An 11,546-nucleotide genomic window follows, 5' to 3' on the forward strand; every position below is an offset into this window, starting at 1 on the left:
CATGATGAGGACTGTGGCCTGAAATGTTGATTTTCCTGCTCCTCGGATGCTGCCTGACCTGCTGTGCTTTTCCAGCAACATGCTCACAACCCTGACCACCAGCATCTGCAGATCTCACTGTCTCCTAAAAGGGATATGGGCCGAATGCAGGAAAATGGGACCAATTCAGTTTAGGAAACCTGGTCAGGACCGATGAGTTGAGCCGAAGGATCTGTTTCCAAAATGTATACCGCTATGACTCTAACTGGGTTTACCTCACACATGAATCATGAGAACTCAGTCATGTTCTGAGGAGCTGGAAATTCTTTGAATGCGATTGTCTTCTGTTGATCAACTCTAACACCTGACACGGCCATGTATGAGTGCATGAATTGCAAATGTAGGTTCAGCAAGTAATTAGCGCTGAAAATGTGTTGCTGGAAAAGTGCAGCAGGTCGGGCAGCATCCAAAGAGCAGGAGAATCGACGTTTCAGGCATGGGCCCTTCTTCCTCACTTTCTCCTCAGCAAGTAATTAAGAATGCTAATAGAATGGTATTGTCGATTATGGGGGATATTGAATACAAAAGATTCTGTTTCACTTCGACAGGGCACTAGGGAGACCACATCTGGAATACTGCATACAGTATAGATCACATTATTTATGAAAGCATGCAAACCCATTGGAGCAGTTACCAGACTAATACCTGGGATAAGTGAGTAATAGTATGAGGGACATTAGACAGGCCCAGCTTGTGCCTGCTGATGTTGAGAAGAGGCAGTGGTGACTTGATTGAGACATGTAACATCCTGAGGGGTCTTGGCTGGGTGGACGTGGAGAGAATGCTTCCCCTGGTGAGAGAACCAGAGATCACTGTTTAAAACTTAGGGTTGGCCCTTTTAAAACTGAGATGAGCTCTCCCAGGGGAATGACAGTTTTCAGAACTTCTTGAAATCCTGAAATGTTTTTAAGGCAGAGGGAAATAAATTCTCAGTAAGCGATAAGATGAAAGGTTATTGGGGGAGACCGTGTCTCTGAGGTTACAAATTATTAAATGGCAGAACAGGCTCAAGGAGCTCTATGGTCTACTAGTACTTTGCGTCTATCAATTCTCCTCCACCCAGCAGACTCTGAACAAAATCCCAATCCCCTCCAAAGGAGCTGGAAAGACATGCAGGCCGATTAGTGAACCTCTCCCTACAGTGGCTGTCCCAGCCAAAGAGAAACTGAAGTCAGAGATTTGGGATGAAGTGTATTATAGTCGAAGCGTGTGGTGCTGGAAAAGCACAGTTGGCCAGGCAGCATCCGAGGAGCTGGAGAATTGACGTTTCGGGCATCAGCTCTTCATCAGGAATGAGGCCTGAAACATCGATTCTCCTGCTCCTCGGATGCTGCCTGACCTGTTGTGCTTTTCCAGCATCACTCTAACCTTGACTCTAATCTCCAGCATCTGCAGTCCTCACTTTCTCTGTAGGGTGTATTATAACAAGTAGAATCAGAGACGTGGGGCAGATGTGTTATATCAGGTTAAAATCTGATTGTGTTTTATGCTAATGGGAGAGTATACATCATTGCAGGAAATGATGCAATAGCATGTGATCTTCCTCTGTCTTCCATGACAATATTTGATTTGATTAATTATTGTCATGTATTGAGATGCAGTGGAAAGTATCATTTTGTATGCTAAACAGACAAATCATACATTATGTAAGTACATCGGTGTATTGGAACAGAATGCAGAATATGGTGTTGCAGCTACAGAGAAGGTGCAGAGAAAAATAACTCTAATACATGAGGGGTCTGTCCATAATCTGGTTATAGCAGGGAAGAAGCTGTTCTTAAATCTGTTGGCATGTGTTTTCATATTTTAGTATCTTCTGTCCAATGGAAGAGAGTGTAGGTAAAAACAATGACTGCAGATGCTGGAAACCAGATTCTGGATTAGTGGTGCTGGAAAAGCACAGCAGTTCAGGCAGCATCCGAGGATCCTGGAAGAGAGTGTAACTGGGGTGGAAGGGGTCTTTGATTATATTGACTACTTTCCCATACAGCAAGAAGTGCTTCACATGGTTAACTGGGCTGTGTTCATGACTCTAGTTTCTCGCTCAATGCATTATAAGCATACTCCGCACTTCCCTATCTTGAGATCTAACTCTGTTAGCCTGGAATCTGAAAAATCTGATGTGCCCATCCCATGGCAACCTCACAGGCAACAATCAGATGCCCATTCACTGACCACCACCACCACAACCCCACTCCTGGCCGTCACCTGAGGGTGCTACCTCATTAATGGGGAGATGGAGTGGAGATCCCAGTGGAGATGTCAGCGGAGACGCCGGTGGAGATACCAGTGGAGATGCCAGTGGGGATATCAATAGAGCTGCCAGTGAAGATACCAGTAGAGATGCCAGTGGAAATGACAGTGGATATACCAGTGGAAATGCCAGTGAGGCCTTCATAACATTCATTTGAGGCCAAGACCCAAATTCTAGCAGGTCTCAGACCTAACTGTTGAGATGTGAGTGCAGCCTCATTCCTTTCTTCACAATCAAAACATTCTTCCCCCTGTGAAACAAGAACAGTGTTCTGTTGGATTCTCGGTGGATCAGCTCTGTATCCAAGCTGATCTTTAGACCAAGGTCAGTGCAGTACACCTTGTGCCAATTCATTGTGCCCCGTCACCTCATAGACACACAGGCTGGCATCGTACAGGGGTCTGGGCATAGAACATAGAAGGATACAGCGCAGTACAGGCCCTTCGGCCCTCGATGTTGCGCCGACCGAATCCTACCTAACCTATACTAGCCCAATAACTTCCAAATGCCTATCCAATGCCAGCATCATGAGCTGTGGTGAGATTTATGGCAGTCAGTAACCGAGGCCTACCTTATCCCAAGTGGAATGATTAGACTCTCACCAGGCAGCAATGTTAAAGAGGTTAAAGAGGTTATTGCTTGTTAAAAGCCTTGTTCATGACCCCACTGCCTCATTACTATTCAACTTGCTATCTCACAAAATCACTGAACAACCTAAATATGGAGGAACATTCAACCTGGAAACCAGAGTAGGCACCTGCTGAATTCAGCTCCAAATGAGCTCCATTCTGTGTAGAGACAAGCTACATCTCAGACCAGCTACACATACCCCTCATCCCCTTGGAGACTGGCATCCCATACCTCTCTGAGACATATTCAGGAAACCTAGCTAGCATAGACTGCATTCCAGGCCTTGCTGGTAGCTAGCACTGGGATGAGGGCATCACTGGCTAGGCCATCATTTACAGCCCATCCCTAATTGCCCAGAGGGCAGTTAAGAGTCAACCACATTGTTGTGGGTCTGGAGTCACATGTAGGCCTGACCAGGTATGGATTGCAGTTTCCCTCACTAAAGGGCACGAATGAACCGGATGGGTTTCTCTTCTGACAATCAACAATGAATTCATGGTCATCATCAGACACTTAATTCCAGATTTTTTAAAAGAATTGAACTCAAATACCACTTTCTGCTGTGGGAGGATTTGAACCCAGGTCCCCAGAACATCTCAGTCTCTGAATAAACAGCAATGATACCTTTAAGCCAGTGCATTCCCCCGGCACACTTGGACAGCTCACACCTGGGCCAGGCTGCAATTCAATGCTGTTCACTTGCTTAGCGCCTACCAGAAGGCTTTCATCATCCATACCTTGCTGTGCCAATGAGCCAGGCTGCTCAGCAGTGCTCAGTCTAAGGAACAGACACTTACTGTACAACAGTGTGCTACATCACTGTCACCCCCAAGTCTATGTGCAGCAAACACACTGCGTGTACCAAAAAACAGGCAGCCATGCCTCAATGCCTCACTGAATTCCATGGAGACATCTGTCAGTCAGGGGCTTCTGGTACAGTGAGTTAAGGACAACCCTGATACCAGTCCAGGGCATTGGCCAAGGTCAGGCTGTTCTTGAGCAGGGGTCTGTGCCAGGCGAGAGCCTTGATGGGAGGTGCATGCTCTGGTCAGAATAGAGGGAGTATGAGATGGCAGAGGGAAGAGTGTGGCATTTACCCTGGCAGCACAGAGATCATTGACCTTCCTATGGCACTCCAAGCTCTTCCTCCGGACAGTCAAGCTGGCACTGATCTGGGGAACACCTTCGGGTGGTCTGCCAGGATCTGATATTGTGACCTTCTCTGTCGTTAGTTAAGGAAACGCCCTCTGCACCAATCCCTCCACCAGCACATCCTGTAATGCCATCTGCCCTCTCTCTGACATGATCAGATTCTGTAAATTCGGCAGCTTCAGAATACCAGGCGCTCATCTGGGTGCACTGCAGGCTTTTGGAGATGATCTGGACACAAGGGTAGATGGCTGAGTAATGAGTTGTTTTGGGAATGGTGTGTGGTAAGATGGGGCCGGAATCAGACTTGAGGAATGCTATAGGGGCTCGGTATATAAATAATGAAAACTGAAAGAACTGCAGGTGCTGGAAATGTGAAACAGAAAAGCTGTCCAGAGGAAGGGTCACCAGACCAGAAACATTAACACTGATTTCCCTCCACAGATAAATAATGAGGTGAGTGTGATAAGATATGGCGAGACAATGTGCGAACTTTCATGGCAGAATTGCGTCCAAAAAATGTGATGAAACTCAGACTTAGCCAAAAAGATTCTACCCATGGTCTGGTCTGTAAAAACATTCACTCATCATTGTCAAATATTGAAAGACAGTGACTTCAGAAGCTCTCCTTTATATCTTTTGAATCGAGTATGAATGTATCTTGGAGAATGACCTTCACTATTCTTGTGAAGATTGCAAATGATTGAAGCTTGTACAATGTTCAACCAGGCTCTGTATTGTTGACGGTTGTCCTGAATTTGGGAACTAATTTGTCTTTGTATCAACTCTAGGAGGACTGGAAACCTTCAAGGGAAATGAAACATAATACCTAAATCAATAAGCATTCCTCAAAAATGTGGGTTAATCATTTTTCTTCTGAGGGTGAATTTGTACAACTTCAATTTCTAACCTATATTTTTTAAAGCGAGACTTTGACAGAACCATGCCCCAGTCTAGCTCAGTGAAATCCAACGTGAGAACATGAGTATGATGAATATCATTGGCCTCGATAGATCAGGAACAGTGTTGGAGGAATGGAGTCACATGATGTCAAGACAACATTCCCTGGTCTTCCTGAGAGCAAAATGCTGCTGAAGCTGAATATCTGAAATGTAAACGGGATACATTGGAGCTAATTGGCATGTCAGGGAGCATTGGTGGACGTCAAAATACATCCAAGTTGACTGAAACAGAAGGGACAGAGTTGGGTGTGACATCATTGTCAGGGGCCTGACTGATTCTGGAGTGGGTTTTTCCTTAGTTGTTTAACTCAGTCTTGGGATTAGCATCTTGCTGGTGGGCTTCCTCACCACTTGCTAGGTACAGGCACGAAGACAGACTACATTCAAAGGAAGGGTCACAATAGAACATAGAACATAGAACAATATAGCACAGAACATGCCCTTCGGCCCACGATGTTGTGTCGAACATTTGTCCTAGCTTAAGCACCTATCCAGTGTACAATGGTGGGCTTCTACTTACTGTGGCTTCTACAATCAGAGAAATGGAAGAGAGAGCTGAAAAGAACTTCCCCCAAAAAATACCACAGCCTCCAATCAACTAGGCATCATGTCAAACAGGATCACAATGCAATTAAAAGCTTACTAAATGGACCAAAAATAAAGGCCTTTTACCTTCTAAGATATGCAAGGCAAAGGTACAAAGGAAGTTTGTAAATAACTCAGCACTGCAGCCGGGTACAGCAAGTTGCTCTGAAGACATGTCAGGAAGTGACTTCACTCAACGGGTTCTGGATGTTTGGAATTCTCGATGTCGGGAAGTTGGGAGGTTGAATGTGTATAAAGTGGGGATGTTTGGGCTTTTCGAGGAATCTAAGGTTACAGGGCAAATTGGGAAAACAAAGTTGAAGGCCAAACTCAGCTGTGGTTATTTTTTATTTTATGAACCAGTACAAAATACAAACAGTTAACTATAAACAATAAGCAGCAGTTCACAAGACACAGCAATTTACAAGGAAAAGGAGCAGCAAGGACAAACCCCAAACCCCAAACCCCACCGTACAGCCAGTTATCAGGGAAAGGGGAACAAACCCTAAATCACAAACACCAAACCCCACCGTACAGCCAGTTAGCAGGGACATGGGGACAAACCCCAAATCCCACCGTACAGCTAGTTATCAGGGAAAGGGGGACAAACCCCAAATCCCACCGTACAGCTAGTTATCAGGGAAAGGGGGACAAACCCCAAATCCCACCTTAAGGTATCAGCCATGGTTATATTGAGTGGAAAGGCAGGCCTGATGGTCCACACTGTTTCCTTCTGCCCCTTATCTTATCCTCTCAGAGATTGAAGACCAGTTATCCTGATGCTTTCCTATTGCAAGCTCACAGATCACCTTTCATAAATAAGAACATCCAGATCCCTCTGTACTACAGTCCCACCTATTGCACTCTCAGCAACCTTCTCACCTGCCACACCTCCCACCCCCCTCCATTTATCTCTCCATCCCCGAGGCTCCCAGCCTCATTCATTATGAAGGGCTTTTGCCCGAAATATTGATTTTTCTGCTCCTCGGATGCTGTTTGATCTACTGTGTTTTTCTAGCAGCACTCTAATCTTGACCTGTTACCTCCATCATTTGCAGTACCCACTTCTGCCTGTGTTTAAATTATATTACCTCATATATAACATTGCATTCTCTCAAACGATATTAGAAATAAGGTACTTATTATTAAATATTTTTATAATAAATAAGTAATATTTTAAATGATATTTGTTACAAGTAGAGGAGGTGATGGCACAGTGGTATTATTGCTAACTATTAATTTAGAGAGCCTGGTAATATTCTGGGGACTTGACTTCAAATCCCTCTGTGGTCAGAGGCAGAGCTTGAATTCAATAGAAATCTGGAATTAAGAATCTAATGGTGAGTATGAGACAGCTATCAAAAACCCATCTGGTTCACTAATGCCTTTAAAGAAGGAAGCTGCCATTCTTACCTGGTCTGGCCTACATGTGACTCCAGACCCACAGCAATGGGGGTTGACACTTAACCCCATGGTAGGCTAATGCAAAAACTACAGAGGTATGGCATTGAGGGTGCATTAGAGGTTTGGATTAGAAATTGGCTGGCTGGAAGGAGACAGAGGGTAGTAGTTGATGGTATAGGTTCATCTTGGAGTGCAGTTACTAGCGGTGTACCTCAAGGATCTGTTTTGGGACCATTACTTTTTGTTATCTTTATAAATGATCTAGAGGAGGGGCTTGAAAGCTGGGTGAGTAAGTTTGCGGATGACACAAAAGTCGGTGGAGTTGTGGATAGTGAGGAAGGATGTGGCAGGTTACAGCGGGATATAGACAAGTTGCAAAGCTGGGCAGAAAGGTGGCAGATGGAGTTCAATGTAGCTAAGTGTGAAGTCATTCACTTTGGTAGGAGTAACAAGAAGATGGATTACTGGGCTAATGGTAGGCTACTTGGTAGTGTGGATGAGCAGAGGGATCTTGGTGTCCATGTACACAGATCTCTGAAAGTTGCCACCCAGGTAAATAGTGCTGTGAGGAAGGCATATGGTATACTGGGCTTTATTGGCAGAGGAATTGAGTTCCGGAGTCCTGAGGTCATGTTGCAGTTGTATAAGACTCTGGTGCGGCCTCATCTGGAGTATTGTGTGCAGTTTTGGTCGCCATACTATAGGAAGGATGTGGAGGCATTGGAACGAGTGCAGAGGAGGTTTACCAGGATGTTGCCTGGTATGGTAGGAAAATCGTATGAGGAAAGACTGAGGCACTTGGGGCTGTTCTCATTGGAGAAAAGAAGGTTTAGGGGAGATTTGATAGAGGTGTACAAGATGATTAGGGGTTTAGATAGGGTAGACACTGAGAACCTTTTACTGCTAATGGAGTCAGCTGTTACAAGGGGACACAGCTTTAAATTAAGGGGTGGAAGGTATAGAACAGATGTTAGGGGTAGATTCTTTACACAGCGGGTTGTGAGTTCATGGAATGCCCTGCCAGTAGCAGTGGTGAACTCTCCCTCTTTATGGTCATTTAAGCGGGCATTGGATAGGCATTTGGAAGTTATTGGGCTAGTGTAGGTTAGGTAGGATTCGGTCGGCGCAACATTGAGGGCCGAAGGGCCTGTACTGCGCTGTATTTTTCTATGTTCTATGTTCTATGTTAACTGTCCTCTGGGCAATTAAGGATGGGCAATAAATGCTGGCTCCCCTTTGCCAGTATTATCCACATCCTCTGAAAACAAAATGTTGTTCTATCCATCTCACCAAGGTGAAAAATATATCATCTTCCCTCATTATATTTTGTCGACAAAATATTTCCCCTTAACCTAACCTCTATATTTCTTTGCGGTGTCTTTCAATCCTTCTCACAATTGATCTATATTTGTGTCATCATTAAAACTGTCTACGATTCATTCATCAAAGCATTAATATTGATTTTAAATCCAGGCACTTGAGGCCCCAGCTCCGATCCCTCGTTTCACTAGTTACATTTTGCCAACTTGAAAATTATCTATTTATCCTGACTCTCTGTTTCCAAAATGCGGGCTTGTGCCTTGTCAATGATAGACAGGCTTTGGGTAATCATGGGTGAGTTACTCACTGGAAGTTTCCTAGGCTCTGAGCTGCTCTTCTGGCCACGGTGTTTATTTGGCTTGTTAGTGGTAAACCCAACCCCCAGGATGTTGATAATAGAGTTTCACTGATGGTAATGCTACTGCATGTCAAGGGACAATGGTTACATTCTCTCTTGTTGGAGATGGTAATTAGCTGATCTTTGTGTGGCACTTAGGTTACTAACCACTTATCAGCCAAAAATTGGATATTGCTGCATTTGGACAGTTTCAGTATCTGAGGAGTTGCAAGTGGTGCTGGACATTGTGCAACGAACATTCCCACTTCTGACCTTCTGATGGAGGGAAGGTTATTGATGAAGCAGTTGAAGATGATTGGGCTGAGAACACTACCCTGAGGAACTCCTGCAGAGATGTCCTGGAGCTGCAATGACTGACCTCCAACAATTGCAACCATCTTCCTATGTACCAAGTATAACTCCAACCAATGGAGAGTTTTCACCCTTGACTCCAGTTTTGCAGGGGGTCATTGATGCCACACTCCATCAAGGCATTCACTCGAACCTCCCCTCTCAAGTTCAGCACTTTTATCCTATTTGGAGACGGGTTGTAATGAGATCAGGAGCTGAGTGGTCCTAGTGGAATCCAAACCTCAGCAGGTTTATCTTTGTAAGCACCTTCCCATAAAGCTCTGTCAACGACTCCTTCCATCACTTTGCTGATAATTGGTAGTCAACTGATATTACACTGATTTGTCGGTTGGATTCGCCCTGTTGGTAATATACAAGACATACCTGGGTAATGTTTCACACTGTCAGGTGGATGCCACTGTTGTAGTTGCTGTCAAAGAGTTTGAGTAGGGAACAGCATGTTCTGGAGCACAAGTCTTCAGTATTATTGCCAGAATGTTGTCAGGGCCCATAGCCTTTGCTGTATCCAGTGCCTCCAACCATTCTTTTATATCATGTGGAGTGTATCGAATTGGCTGAAGACTGATATCTGTGATGCTGGGACCACTGGAGGTGACCAAGGTGGATCTTCCACTCAGCACTTCTGGCTGAAGATTGCTGCAAAAGCTTCAGCCTTATCTTTTGCTCTGATGTGCTGGGCTCTTCCATCATTGAGGGCGGGGATACTTGTGAAGCCTCATCCTCTAGTGAGTTGCTTAGATGTCCATCTGTATTAACGACTGGACATTGCAGGATAGCAGAGCTTAGTTCTGATCCGTTAATTGTGGAATCTATCACTTACTGCTTATGCTGTTTGGCCAGTAGTCCTGTTTGGTAGCTTCACCTCATTTTTGGATAAGCCTGGGGCAGCTCCCAGCATGCTTTGCTGCACTTTTCTTCTGTCTGACTGTGTTATCAGTTTCTAACTTCCTCGTGCTACCTCTTTAATAATGGATTCCAGAATTTTCCAAATGACAGATGTTAGATCATTTGAGCTATTGTCTTTGACTTTCTATATCTCTCCTTCCTTGAAATAAAAGTGTTACATTTGCAGTTTTCCAATCTGCTAGAATCTTTTCAGAATCGAGAGAATGTTGGAAGATTCTAACTGCTGCATCCACTATCTCCACAGCCACAGACACATAGAAAACAGGGACAGGATAAGCCATTCAGCCCTTCGAGCCTGTTTCACCTTTCAAGCTGATTGACTATCTGATTCTGAAGCCTGTTCCTGCTCTTTCCCCATAATCTTTTATCCCAAGAACTATATCGGAATCCTTCATGATAACATTCAATGTTTTGGCCTCAACCATTTTCTCTGGCAGAGAATTCCACAGGCTTCCCACTCTCTGGGCGAAAACATTTGTCCTCAGGTCAGTCCCAAATGACACACCTTCGTAATGACCCCTGGTTCTGGACTTCCTGGTCATCAGAAACATCCTTCCTGTGTTCACCCTGTTTAGTCCTGTTAACATTTTTTAGGTTTCTAAGAGATCCCTTCTGTTCTTTTAAAATCCACTGAATATAGACCTAACCTCTCTTGACATGTCAGTCCTGCCATCCCAGGAATTAGTCTGGTAAATCCTTGCCGCATTCCCTCTATAACCAGAACATCCTTTCTCAGGTAAGGAGACCAAAACACACACAATATTCCAGGTGTGATCTCATCACATCCCAGCTCCTGTACTTGAATCCTCTTACTATGAAGACCAACATACCATTTGCCTTCTTCCCTGACTGCTCCACCTGCATGCTTACCTTCAGCAACTGGTGTACAAGGACACCCAGATCCCGTTGCAACTTCCCCTTTCCCAATCTAACACCATCAGATAGTTGTCTGCCTTCCTGCTTTTGTCACTGAAGTGGATAATCTCACATTTATCCACTTCATCCACTAAGCATGAGCCCAGGTCAACTTGTCCAAATCTCAGAGAAACATCTTTGCAGCATTGAATCCCTACAGTGTGCAAACAGGCCATTTGGCCCATCAAGTCCACACCAACCTTTTGAAATGTATCCCACCTAGACCCACTCCCCTACCCTATTACTCTACATTTACCTCTGATTATTGCACCTAACCTACACATCTCTGAACACATTGGACAATCCTTAGCATGGCCAATTCACCTGGCCTGCACATGTTTGGATTGTGGGAGGAAACTGGAGCACTTGGAGGAAACCCACTCAGACACAGGGAGAATGTGCAAACTCCACACAGTCACCGGAGGCTGGAATCGAACCCAGCTCCCTGATGCTGTGAGACAGCAGCACTAACTACTGAGCCACCATGCCGTATCACCTCACAGTTCACCCAGCTGTATGTCGTCCTTAAATATTACATTTAGATCTTTCATCTAAATCATCTATATATTATGAATAACTGGGGTTTAAGCATTGAATGCATACCCTACTGATCACTGGCTGCCACTCAGAAAATGATCTGTTTATTCCTTCTCTTTATTTACCGTCTGCGGAT

Source organism: Hemiscyllium ocellatum, chromosome 25 (assembly GCF_020745735.1).
Source record: "Hemiscyllium ocellatum isolate sHemOce1 chromosome 25, sHemOce1.pat.X.cur, whole genome shotgun sequence".
In the NCBI taxonomy this organism is placed as follows: domain Eukaryota; kingdom Metazoa; phylum Chordata; class Chondrichthyes; order Orectolobiformes; family Hemiscylliidae; genus Hemiscyllium; species Hemiscyllium ocellatum.